Source organism: Crassostrea angulata, chromosome 2, assembly GCF_025612915.1.
Source record: "Crassostrea angulata isolate pt1a10 chromosome 2, ASM2561291v2, whole genome shotgun sequence".
Taxonomy (NCBI): domain Eukaryota; kingdom Metazoa; phylum Mollusca; class Bivalvia; order Ostreida; family Ostreidae; genus Magallana; species Magallana angulata.
The window spans coordinates 61,025,451-61,039,562 of NC_069112.1; positions in this window are offsets into that span (position 1 = coordinate 61,025,451).

The following is a 14,112-nucleotide window of genomic DNA, read 5'->3' on the forward strand; positions in this document are numbered from 1 at the left end:
AGGGGATAAGAGATCGGCCCCTAAAACCTTCTTTATCACATCTCCAGAACGGTAACGAATTTCAAAACATTTGTTGAATAAAATGTGTTCAGATTTAAATGACCTTTCAAGATCAATATCAAGAAAAAGGGGCTGGCCCCTTAAATAGGGGGACCAAAGGGCTCTAAAATCTTTAATTTGTAGCCCTTTACTGAGGGATAGTTTTTGAAAGGTTATAGAAGCAAATATGTTTATCTTTCAGTTATGTATCTAAGCAATGTAATGGTTTTATCATGTGTTTCGTAATTAAGGGTTTTTAGGGGCCAAAAGTCTAAAAATTTAATTACCCATATCTCAGAAAGGAAAAATATTTTGAAATGCATTACCGATGATGATTGTACAAAATGATGTTTTTAACACTATGTAACCTTCAAATTTTCGTCAAACGGCCCCTATAAGGAGATAAGGGATCGGCCCCTAAAACCTTCTTTCTCATATAATTCCAGAACGGTAACAAATTTTTAAACACTGTTTACAAAATGTGTTCAGAATTAAATAACCTTTCATTTGATATCAAGAAAAAGGGGCTGGCCCCTTAAATTAGGGGATCAAAGGGCTCTATAATATTTTATCTATAGCCCTTTAATGAGAGCCATTTTGTGAATGGTTATTAAAGCTAGATTAGGTATAATACGTTTATATATCCTAACAATATAATGATTTCCTCTTGTGTTACCCAATTAGGATTTTAGGTACCAGATGTAAACATGATTAATCTTTTTCATCTTAATTGGAAGAAATGCAAGTATTTAAAACAGCAATGTAAAAGAACTTATAAAAAGCGATACATTAAAGCATTTGTACTTCACTCCTTTTTCCATATCATGTTCTGTTGTCAAAAATCAAAGTCGATGGTGTCATATTTCCTTCTAAAAATCAAACGGAAGACCTCCTCGTTGCTCGCAACGAGATCATGTCTAGTTATTATTATTATTATTTTTTTTCTTACCGATTTTGTGCACGCGATTTCTCGGAAACGGCTCAACCGATTTACGTCAAATTTTCAGTTCTGATAGGTATTTATCTGAACCTTGTTGGAATTTTTTTTTGTTGATGACGTCACTTCCTGTCTTGAGATATCGTGGATTTAACTGTTTTTATAGGGGTATTTTGTGTGGAGAACTCCTCTTTTATCATTCAAGATATGATGTTGAACTTTTTCAGGGCTGATAGACGAAAGATTGAAATAGTGTCTAATGGTAATTAATCATTTTTATCTCAAAGAGCGCCGAAGCTCGCCCGAGCTTGAAAATTAAGATTAAAAAGGCGTCGTGATTTTTCTTGGTTTTCTTTGAATATCTCTTTTCTCGAAAGCATTTTGTTAAGACAAGTAGAACAAAAAAACTTAATTAAATCAAGAGCTTTCATTTGAGGTCAAGCAAAAGGGGCTGACCCTTCAAATTAGGGGCTGAGGGGGCTCTAAAGTCTTTTAATGATAACTTTTTACCGTGAAATATTTTGTGATGCGTTGTAGAAGCAATTATGTTTATTCTTAGGTCATTAACCTAATTATGACAATCATTTACTCCTATGTTACGTAATTAGGGATTTTAAGGGGCCAGAAGTCCAAAACTTTGATGCTCAATATCTCAAAATGAAGAAACATTTGGATAAGCAATATTGAACAAAAGATGCTCAAAATATTGAGCTTAACAATCTGAAACCATAATTTCCTTGTTATGTGGTCCCCAAAAGGAGTTACAGGGTCGGCCCCTAAAACGACCCTCTCCAGATATCTCGAGAACGGTACAAAATTTGTAAACACTTTTTGAACAAAATGTGTTTGAATTGACAAGAGCTTTCATTTGAAATCATGAAAAAGGGGCTGGCCCTTCAAATGAGGGGCTGAGGGGGCTCTAAAGTCTTTTAATGATAACTTTTTACCGTGAAATATTTTGTGATGCGTTATAGAAGCAATTATCTTTATTCTTAGGTCATTAACCTAAACATGACAATCATTTACTCCTATGTTACGTAATTAGGGATTTTAAGGGGCCAGAAGTCCAAAACTTTGATGCTCAATATCTCAAAATGGAGAAACATTTGGATAAGCAATATTGAACAAAAGATGCTCAAAATATTGAGCTTAACAATAATGAGCTATAACTTCTTTGTTATGCGGTCCCTAAAAGGAGTTACATGGTCGGCCCCTAACACGACCCTCTCAAGATATCTCGAGAACGTACAACATTTGTAATTACTTGTTGAACACAAAGTGTTTGAATTGACAAGAGCTTTCATTTGAAATCATGAAAAAGGGGCTGGCCCTTCAAATTAGGGGCTGAGGGGGCTCTAAAGTCTTTTAATGATACTTTTTTACTGTGAAATATTTTGTGATGCGTTATAGAAGCAATTATGTTTATTCTTAGGTCATTAACCTAAACATGACAATCATTTACTCCTATGTTACGCAATTAGGGATTTTAAGGGGCCAGAAGTCCAAAACTTTGATGCTCAATATCTCAAAATGGAGAAACATTTGGATAAGCAATATTGAACAAAAGATGCTCAAAATATTGAGCTTAACAATAATGAACTATAACTTCTTTGTTATGCGGCCCCTAAAAGGAGTTACATGGTCGGCCCCTAACACGACCCTCTCAAGATATCTCGAGAACGTACAACATTTGTAATTACTTGTTGAACAAAAAGTGTTTGAATTGACAAGAGCTTTCATTTGAAATCATGAAAAAGGGGCTGGTCCTTCAAATTAGGGGCTGAGGGGGCTCTCAAGTCTTTTAATGATAACTTTTTACTGTTAAATATTTTTTGATACGTTATAGAAGCAATTATGTTCATTCTAATGTTATGTACATGTGCATGGCAATCATATACTCTTATGTTACGTAATTAGGGATTTTAAGGGGCCAGAAGTCTAAAACTTTGATGCTCAATATCTCAAAATGGAGGAAAACTTTGGAAAGCAATATTGAACACAAGAGGCCCAGGGGCCACATCGCTCACCTGAGCAAAAATTGCCTTAATTCTGATCAAATTAGCATTACAGTATCAAAATATCTTGACAACTGAGTACAGTAGATCTTGCTAAAAAAAATTGAAAATCTGCCAATTTTTATCAACCTCTTATTTTTTGGTAAATACCAAGCCCCTTTTGTTGTTGTACCTGTAAGAAGATTTGTCTCTATTCCTATATACCCCCCCCTCCCCCCATTTCATGGCCCCATTTTTCTCTAGGGAATCATGGTTTCATCAGACTTAAATCTGCATAACCTTTGCTTTCACACTAAGTACTGAGTTTTGAACCGAACACTTTCCCAGAATAGTTTTAAAGATTTTCTCTTCATATTCCTATGTAAAAATTCAAACCGCCATCACGGTCCCGCCCTACCACTAGGGACTGTGATTTTGCAAACTTGAATTTACACTACCCGAGGATGCCTCTACACAAGTTTAAACCCTTTCTGGCCAAAAATTCTTAAAAAAGAAGATTTTTAAAGATTTTCTCTATATATTCCTAAGTAAAAATTCATCCCCCATTGTGGCCTCACCCTACCCCTGGACTATTATTTAAACAAACTTGAATCTATACGATCTGGGGATGCTTCCACTCAAATTTGGGCTTTCCTGGCCTAATAATTTTGAGAAGAAGACTTTTAAAGATTTTCTCTATCTATAAAAATTCATCCCCCATTGTGACCCCGCCCTACCCCCAGGGACCATGATTTGAACAAACTTGAATCTACACTTCCTAAGGATGGTTACATGCCAATTTGAGATTTCTTGGCCAAATATTTTTGAGAAGAAGATTTTTAAAAGATTTTCTCAATATATTCCTATGTAAAACTTGATCTCCCAATTGTGGCCCCACCCTACCCCCGGGGATCATGATTTGAACAAACTTGAATCTACACTACCTGAGGATGCTTTCATTTCAATTTGAACTTTTCTGGCCTAATAGTTTTTGAGAAGATTTTTAAAGATTTTCTCTATATATTCTTATGTAAAACATGATCCCCCTATTGTGGCCCCACCCTACCCCCGGGAACCATGATTTGAACAAACTTGAATCTACACTATCTGAGGATGCTTCCACTCAAATTTGAGCTTTCCTGGCCTAATAGTTTTTGAGAAGACTTTGGCTCAGGTGAGCTAAAAAAGGTTAAGTTTACAATGCAATAAGTTGTTAAAGTTGGTTTCTGGAAGAAGAGACTTTGAAATTTTTCTTAATAAATATTGAAATTTTTTTTAGTTTTTTAATCTTTAGTTTTTAAGATCTGTGTACAAACATAGAATTGTGAGCAAATCTCTGTATCTTGCTTATAATTCGAAGCTTAACACTCAAATATGGTTAGTAACAATTATATAAAACACAAGAAACACGCACTATCACAAATAAAGAACACAATTTATTTTTTCGAAATGAATCATATATATACATGTACATGTATATACCTACATGTACATATTTCCGACAGCGATATCAAACTCTATTTAAACTGAATAAACTCGAGAAAATGCCGAGCATCTCAACAAAACCTATTGCATTAATATACCATTACGCAAAATATAATGCCGAATTACCGATAGAATGAATTGTATTTCAGTACTTTTTTGATACATCAGATTTTGCTTAATTTGCGCAGGTAAACAGTTAACTGTTTGATTTACCGAAGTCTCTGTTTGATTTGATACGTAAAAATCACGAAATACAGACGATAGTTCCCAGGTTACAAAGCATAAATAATGAAAACGAAACGAAAATCAGAACAAGCTAACACCAACGTCATGTGTGAAAACTGTCAACGCATTGAAATATTTAGCCTCAATTTACTTCACAAAATCGGCACAAATACATTTTGCATGTTTCAAAACTCTCCCTTCATTCGCGAACTGTTGCACAACAAGCAAATTCATCATAGTCAGATCGACCCTTTTTCGTATAATGTCATGGCTGCTTTAAACAAAGAACCTCGTTTTAGATGTATGGAATACGAGTCTTGGTAAAATGGGTACGCAAACCTGGGCCGTGGCAAAATAAAAGCCGGGGCAGATCGGCAATCGTCAATTCCAAATACGCATTATTTTGCAGCAATATTTACAGCAAATACAAATATACTGGTCCATCAAATATCCTGAAATTTTAATGAGATTGGCAGATTAATAACTGCCAGTCTTTTGTTTTGCCCAGGCCAAGTCTTGTCTACCCATTTTACCGAATGCCGAATCCGAAGCTATTAAACTGATTGAAACACGCCTTTCCTTTATTATTATTTTCGTAATAACTCAGATTTGAAACATAATTAGACCTTAATTTTTGCAATTTATATTTTCCTTCCCATAAGGATAATTTATGCTAAACAACGTTGAATTGGAATCAGTAGTTCTTGAGAAGAAGATTTTTTAAAATGCACCCCCCTTTTTTTACAGTTTCAAGGTTTTCTCCGCTTTGAATACAGATCTGACTTTTATTTCTGCAATTTATATTCGCCCTCCCATAAGGATGCTTTGTGCCAAATTTGGTTGAAATTGGATTAGCAGTTTTAGAGAAGAAGTTCAAAATGTAAAAAGTTTACAGACGGACAGACAGACGGACGGACGGACGGACGGACGGACGGACGGACGACGGACAAAAAGTGATCAGAATAGCTCACTTGAGCTTTCAGCTCAGGTGAGCTAAAAAGATGCTCAAAATATTGAACTTAACAATATACAACCATATATTGTTTTTATCTGGACCCTAAAAGGAGTTTAAGGACCGGATATCAAAACGATTTTTACCAGATATCTCAAAAACGGTAACTAATTTCTAAATACTTATTAGTGGTACACAAAAATACCTTTTGACTAAAATGAATGAAAAGGAGTGATCCCTCAAATAAGGGACACCAAAGGGATAAATAGTCTTTCACCCATTACTCATAGATCCCGCCTCCTTTTCCGGATAGGTTTCGTTGATGAAGGTCAAGAGTAAGGTTATTCCATATTCTAAAAATCGGACGGAAGACCTCCTCGTTGCTCGCAACGAGATCGTGTCTAGTTATTAAGGTCTTCGTTTCCAACGGAAGACCTTATTGTTTTCGTACTGTTTATTATTATTTTTTTTTTCCAAATTTTGTGCACGCGATTTCTCGAAAACTACTCAACCGATCTGAACACTTTTTTCACAGAGGATGGGAAATTATCTGAATTTTATATGTTTTTGAATTTTTTGTCGTCGTCACTTCCGGTCCGGATTTACGGTCGATTTTGTAATTTTTGACGACCAATTTTGTGCAGAGTCGATCTCAGAAACTATAAGAGATATGACTTTGAAATTTTCAGGATAGGTAGAGCATGGTTTGAAGTTGTGCACTATTTAGTTGTTTTGCACCAGTGGCGCTATTCCTTGGAGCTCGCTTAGGCACAAAAATGGGGTACAGATTTCGAATCAAAATTTCCATATGTTTTGATCAGTATCTTTTTATCAGTTGATATTTTGACAAGACATATAGAACAAAAGTAGTAGAGAATCAAAAGTTCTATACAATAAAATCAAGAAAAAGGGGCTGGCCCCTTTAATTAGGGACCAAGAGACTCGTAAATTCTATTACGAATAACTTGAAAACGATAAATATTTTGTTATGCATTATAAAAATCAGAGTTGTTGATCTCTACATTATCGGTTTGAAAGAGTCATCGTCAGGCCCATGTCTGACGTAATTAGGGTTTTTATTCTTAATCTTCAATTTTTTTTTTTTCGGGGGGGGGGGGTAATTTTGAAATTGTATCGATATCTCATGGTATCATTTTATCTAAAAAAAAAAAAAAAATCGGACGGAAGACCTACTCGTTACTCGTAACGAGGTCGTATCTAGTTATTATTATTTTTTTTTTTCCAAATTTTGTGCACGCGATTTCTCGAAAACTATTCAGCCGATTTCAGTCATTTTTTCAGAGATGATGAGTCATGATCTGAATTTTATATGTTTTTGAAATTTTTGTTGTCGTCACTTCCGGTACCGATTTATCGGCCATTTTGTAGTTTTTTACGACCTATTTTGTGCAGAGCTGATCTCAGAAATCATCAGAGATATGACTATGAAATTTTCAGGATATGTAGTCTATAGTCTGAAGTTGTGCACTATTATTTTGTTTTACGCCAGTGGCGCCATTTCTTTGAGCTCGCCTGGGCACGAAAATTGGGTACGAATTTTTATCCAAAATTTTTATACGTTTTGATCTGTATCTTTTTATCAGTTGGTATTTTGTTAAGACATATATAACAAAAGTGGTAGAAAATCAAAAGTTCTTTTCAACAAAATCAAGAAAAAGGGGCTGGCCCCTTAAATTAGGGGCCAAGACACTCGTAAACTCTATTAGAAATAACTTAAAAATGATAAAGATTTTGTAATGCATTATAGAAGCAAAGTTGTTGATCGTTACAAAATCTATCAGAAAAAATCATTGCCACGCCCATTTATGACGTAATTAGGGTTTTTTAGGGGCCAGAGTACTTAAACTTTGTCACGATATATCTAGAGAAGGAGACATATTTTCTTAAGTATTGTAGAAGAGAAAATGTCTGTCTTAATGATAATAATCAATTCCACTAATCAAAACACCAATCTCTGTCCCCATTAAGGATCTATAGGGCTGGCCCCTAAAATATTCAGTCATTTGTATCTCAAAAATGAAAAACAATTTTAGATAGGTGTTAGAACAAAAAATGTTATTATTCGTGAGACCTTGCGAATGAACTCAAGAAAAAGGGGCTGGTCCCTTAAATTAGGGGCCAAGAAACTCGTAAACTCTATCACAGATAACGAAAAAACGATAAAGATTTTGTAATGCATTATAGAAGCAAAGTTGTTGATCGTTACAATATCTATCAGAAAAAATCATTGCCACGTCCATTTATTACGTAATTAGGGATTTTTAGGGGCCAAAGTGCTAAATCTTTGACGCAATATATCTAGAGAAGAAGACATAATTTGTTAAGCATTGTAGAAGAGAAAATATCTGTATTGATGATTCTAATCGATTCCATTAATCAAAACACCAATGTCTGTCTCCATTAAGGATCTATAGGGCTGGCCCCTAAAATATTCTATCATTTGTAATTATAAAATGAACAACAATTCTAGATAAGTGTAAGAACAAAAAATGTTATAATTCGTGAGACCTTTCGAATGAACTCAAGAAAAAGGGGCTGGCCCCTTTATTTAGGGGTCAAGACTGTCGTAAACTCTATTACAGATAACTTAAAAACGATACAGATTTTGTAATGCATTGTAGGAACAAAGTTATTGATCGTAACAATATCAGTTTGTAGAACTCATTTCCAAACCCAATGATGACGTAATTAGGGATTTTAGGGGACAAAAATCTTACATCTTTAATGTTCTGTATAAGAAAAAGCAAAACTTTTTGTTAAGCATTTTAAAGGATAATGACAATCGTTTACATTTTCTGAAAGGGAGTGGTTGAGGGGAATTCTGAAATTTCATTGATATTCTAATGCTATCGTTTAAAAATTGAACGGAAGACCTACTCGTTACTCGTAACGAGATCGTATCTAGTTATTAAGGTCTTCCGTCTTCAGCGGAAGACCTTACTGTTTTTCTACGCGTTCTCATTCTTCTATATTATTATTTTTCTTCTTGGTAGTCACCCTTAATTTCTCAGCCATTTCTCAATCGATTTTAATGATTTTTACAGGGATGATGTCTTAGGTGAATATCTCTTTGCATCTTACTTCCTGTCTGAAAATTCACTTCCGCTTCTGAATTATCTCCCTTTTTCATGTATTTTGGAACATGATATTGTTCACGCATCTCCTCAAAAACTGTTATAGTTAGGGACTTGAAATTTATATGCAAGATAGAGTGGTTATGGTAGATTTGCTTGCTTGTTTTAGATTTGACCAGAAGTCATCATCCTTGAAGCTCGCCCGGAACTGAAAATGTTGATGTTAAATTTGTTTGACAATTTTTACGAAATTTGAGATTTGATCACGAATATCTTTCTTCTAATCAATATTTTGCTAACACGTGTAGAGCATCAAAAATTAATCTCTAAAAGATCTTTCAACTGACTTCAAGCAAAAGGGGCTGACTCCTCATATAAGGGGCCAAGAGGGGTCTAAAGTCTTTTATCTATATCTCTTTAATGAAAAATATTTTGTAATGTATTAAAGAAGCAAAAATGTGTATCTTCCAGTTATCTACCTATATTTGTTAAGAGTTTTCTGATATGTTACATAATTTGGATTTTAAAGGGGCTAGAAGTCCAATATTTTGATCATTTATTTCTTAAAAAGGAGAAATATTTTGAAATGCATTATGGAAGAGAAGATACTCAGAATAATAGTCGTAATAATATTCAACCACCAAAGTTTCGTTTAATGGTCCTTATAAGGAGATAAAGAGTCGGCCCCTTAAACAATCTTTCCCTAATATCTCAAAAACAGTAACAAATTTCTAAACACTTGTTGAACAAAATGTGTTTAATATTAAGTGACCTTTCATTGATATCAAGAAAAAGGGGCTAGCCCCTCAAATTACATGATAAGAGGGATCTAAATGTTTCAATCAAAGCTCTTATACATATATCAGAAACAAAACAAGGGCGAGAAGTCCAATACATTTCTGATTTATTTGTAAAAGAAAAAGAGGATATAGAAATTGAAGAAAAGAGTCTGTTTTAAATCAAAGGATTTTTCATTCTATTTCCAAATCATGTTTAGCTGGTAAATAGCAAAATAAAGGTCAAGCATGTATCTCAAACTCTAGTGATATTGGGAATTTAGTATTTTCCGTTTAATATAGAAGTCACCGACCACCGCCCCCCCCCACCCTTCATAAAATCATTTAGTTTTTCTGGCCCGATTTTACTTGATCTTTGATCTCGGACCTTTAATTTCAACTTAGTACCATTCTAGATTACCGCACTACTTACCAGACCAATTCGTTCATTATTAACAGAGTTATGAACTTTTTGGCATTTGAGTTTTAATTTTCGTGTTTGACATGTACTGTAGAAAAAAATTCTACCTCCCGAGCCCTTCACTGAATCCTCATGAAATTTTGTGTAAATGTACCTCGGACCTCAATTCTGCCAAATTTGCAGCGGGTTGAACAATTAAGAAGAAATTTCCGATATCAAGCCGCGAGTATAGCCTGTACGGGGACTTAAAGTTTACACAGTGCAAGGGATGTAAGCAGCCGCGTAATATTTCTGTTGCATGTATATTTCTTGTTTTCCGTTTAGTCTGTATCTACGATAGCGTGTGAACTACTTATGAATGTTAGAACTGTGGAAATTACTGTCATCAATTTTTTTATGAATAAATTTACGTGTTACTGATTTCGTTATTTCTACATTTATCAGAATTCTGTCAATCCTGTTGATATAAAACAGTCAAACATAATAGTAAACGACACAAAAAAATCTCTACTCTGAAATGCATGTGTAAATTGCATCAGTCATTGTTTTAGGACTTCCCCTAATTGTCGTTAACCGAATCCGAGATCCACACCTCAAAATTCTACTTCCGATTTATTTACGACGAAAACCAATTGCAAGCTCGGTCCTTTTCATCCCCCTCCAGACACAAACACGCATCAATATTTCAAATGACCTCGCACTGTTACCAAACCTGAGTAGTGAGACATCTTAAACGTTGTTTTTCATCTCATACAAAAATTCAGCTCCTGTCCCGGGCGGAAACGCCCCAAATTCAAAGAGAAAATCGGGAATTATTTCGCGTCAGCCATGTTTTGACGCGAAGCTTCGATGATGAAATATAGACTGGCAATGCCTGTCTGATATGTGCGATATATATTTCGTACGATAGAGACAGAGGACCAGTCTACGATGAAATACTGTTTTGACACATGCAAAGGCTGTGTGTTCGAATCTCGCCGGAGCCAAGATTTGTTCTTTCTCTCTATTTCCTTCTCCTTTTTTTTTGACTTTCTAACTAAGATATTCAAAATAAAGGGGTTGTTGGACTGAAGTACAAGTTGAAAACACTCGTACATTAAGATTTTGACAAAAACATTCTTTAATTATTAGGGTCTTCCGTCTTCAACGGATGACTCTTCTATTATTCTATTGCTTCTTTTTCACTTTTCTTATTATTAAGGTCTTCCGTTTCCAACGGAAAACCTTATTGTTATTGCTTTGTTCCTTTTTCCTTATTCTTCTATATTATTATTTTTTTTCTTACAAATTTTGTGCACGCAAGATCTCGAAAACTACTTCATTGATTTTAATGAAACTTGTCGATCTAAAAGATGACGATGTGAACCGTATTGCGAATTTTTTTTATTGATGACGTCACTTCATGTTTTGAGATATAGTCGTTTTGTCGATTTTCAGAGAGGTATTTTTTCGGCAGTACTCCTTTTAAACTATAGCAGACATACACTTAAAATTTTCAGTGATGGTAGACGGAAGATTGAAATTGTGCAAAAAGGTTTAAAATCATTTCGATCGCCAAAAGCGCCGAAGCTCGCCTGGACCCAAAAATTGAGATTAAACAAATATCATAATTTTTTCTGGTTTTCTTTGTTTATCTCTTTCCTGAAATAATATTTTGTTAAAACATATAATTTATTTTTTTAAATATTTATAAGACCTTTTATTTGATATCAAGACAAAGGGGCTGGCCCCTCAAATTAGGGGATGAAAGGGCTCTCAAGTCTTTCATCTATAGCCTCTTTACTGAGATATATTTTGTGAAAGATTATAGAAGCAAATATGTTTATCTTACAGTTATGTATCCAAGCAGTGTCATGATTTTATAATGTGGTACGTAATTAAGGTTTTTAAGGGGTCAAAAATCCAAAACTTTGATCACCGATATCTCAGAAAGGAAATATATATTTTGAAATGCAGTATAGAAGAAAAGATACACAAAATGATCTACTAAACAATATGGATTCTACAAAATTTCGTTAAACGACCCCAATAAGGAGATAAGGGATCGGCCCCTAAAACGCTCTTTCTGAGATATCTCAAGAATGGTGACAAATTTCTATACACTTGTTGAACAAAATATCTTTAAAAGTAAATGACTTTTCATTTGATACGAGGAAAAAGAGGCTGCCCCTCGAATTAGAGATCTAAATGTTTTCAACCAAAGCTCATACATCTAAAACAAAATAGTATCTGGCCCTTAGAATGTAGACCTTTGTCTTATTTGTTAAATCACGTTTAGCCGTTTTATAGCAAAACCAAGGTCGTACATGTATTTCATGTTCTAAAACACACGGAAGACCTCCTCGTTGCTCGCAACGAGATCGTGTCTAGTTATTTTTCTTTTTTTTTCTTACAAATTTTGTCCGCGCGAGTTCTCAGAAATGGTTCGGCCGATTTTCGTGAAACTTTCAGATCTGATAGATATTGTTCTGAACCTTATTGGAAATTTTTTATATTGATGACGTCATTTCCGTTTCCGATATATTACCGTTTTAGCGATTTTTTAAGGGTTAGATTGTCCATGCAACTCCTCCTAAACTATAAAAGATATTGAGTTCAAATTTTCAGGAATGGTAGACAAAAGATTGTAGTTGTGTATAATGTCAATGATATCTGTCTGGATAAAAAGACGCCGAAGCTCGCCTGAACCCGAAATTTGAGATGGAAAAAACGTTGTAATTTTTTGTGGTTTTCCTTGATTATCTCTTTTCTGAAAAATATTTTGTGAAGACATGTAACATAAAAAAAGTTTCGATTTACAGGACCTTTTCTTTGAAATCAGGAAAAAGGAGCTGGCCCCTCAAATAAGGGGACCAAAGGGCTCTAAAGTCTTTAATCTGTAGCCTTTTACTGAGAGATATTTTGTGAAATGTTATAAAAGCAAATATGTTTATCTCACATTTATGTATCCAAGCAATGTTATGATTTTATTGTGTGTTACGTAACTAAGGGTTTTTAGGGGCCAAAAGTCCAAAATTTAGATCACCCATATCTCAGAAAGGAAAAATATTTTGAAATGCAGTTCTGAAGAAAAGTTGTTTAAAATGATGTTCTTAACAATATGCAACCTTCAAAATTTCGTTAAACGGCCCCTATAAGGAGATAAGGGATCGGCCCCTAAATTCTTCTTTCTCATACATCTAAAAAAAAGGTAACGAATTCCTAAACACTTGTTGAACAAAATTTGTTTTGAATTAAATGACCTTTCATTGAATATCAAGAAAAAGGGGCTGGCCCCTCAAATAAGGGAACCAAAGGGCTGTAAAGTCTTTAATTTGCAGCCCTTTACTTACATATATTTTGTAAAATGTTATAGAAGCAAATGTGTTTAAATTACAGTTATGTATTCAAGCAATGTAATGATTTTATCATGTGTTATATAATAAGGGGTTTTTAGGGGCCAAAAGTCCAACATTTTGATCATCTTTATCTTTATAAGAAAGGAAACATATCTAAAATGCAATACAGAAAAGTTGTTCAAAATGATGTTCTTAGCGATATGCAACCTTTAAAATTTTGATAAACGGCCCCTTAAGGGAGATAAGGGAATAACCCCTAAAACATTCTTTCTTATATATCTCCAAAACGGTAACGAATTTCTAAACATTTGTTGACAAAATATGTTCAGAATTAAATGTCCTTTCATTTGATATCAAGAAAAAGGGGCTGGACCCTTAAATTGTGGGATCAAAAGGTTCTAACTTTTTTCATCTGTAGCCCTTTACTGAGAGATATTTTTTGAAAAGTTATAGAAGCAAATATGTCTATCTTACAGTTATGTATCCAAGCAATGTAATGATTTTATAATGTGTTACGTAATAAAGGGTTTATAGGGACCAAAAATCCAAAATTTTGATTACCCATATCCCAGAAAGGAAAAATATTTTGAAAAGTGGTACAGAAGAAAGTTTGTTCAAAATGATGTTCTTAACAATATGCAACCTTCAAAATGTCGTTAAACGGCCCCTTTAAGAAGGTTAGGGATCGGTCCCTAAAAACTCTCTTTCTCATATATCTCAAAAACGGTAACGAATTTCTAAACACTTGTTGACAAAATGTGTTCAGAATTAAATGTCCTTTCATTTGATTTTAAGAAAAAGGGGCTGGCCCCTTAAATTAGGGGATCAAAGGGCTCTAAAATCTTTGTTC